A 271-nucleotide genomic window follows, 5' to 3' on the forward strand; every position below is an offset into this window, starting at 1 on the left:
GATGATGTTCCCTCCTTTTTTTAAAAAAATTTAACTACCTATTTATCTATTTATCTATTTATTTAGTTATCTTTCTTTCCTTCTTTGTTTTATTTTTATTTTGTGTCCTACCGTTTTGATTTGACTCTTTCCGTTGCTATATTTCCATTTATTAGACGTAATGAAGTGTTTTGAAAGATACAAGAAAGACAAGAAAAGAAAAGAGAAGGAAAAAAAAATCAAACAGCAACAACAACAACAACAACATTATTAAAAGAAGAAAAGAAAAGAA

The sequence above is a fragment of the Trypanosoma equiperdum genome (assembly GCF_001457755.1).
Source record: "Trypanosoma equiperdum strain OVI genome assembly, contig: ctg_1688, whole genome shotgun sequence".
Classification (NCBI taxonomy): domain Eukaryota; phylum Euglenozoa; class Kinetoplastea; order Trypanosomatida; family Trypanosomatidae; genus Trypanosoma; species Trypanosoma equiperdum.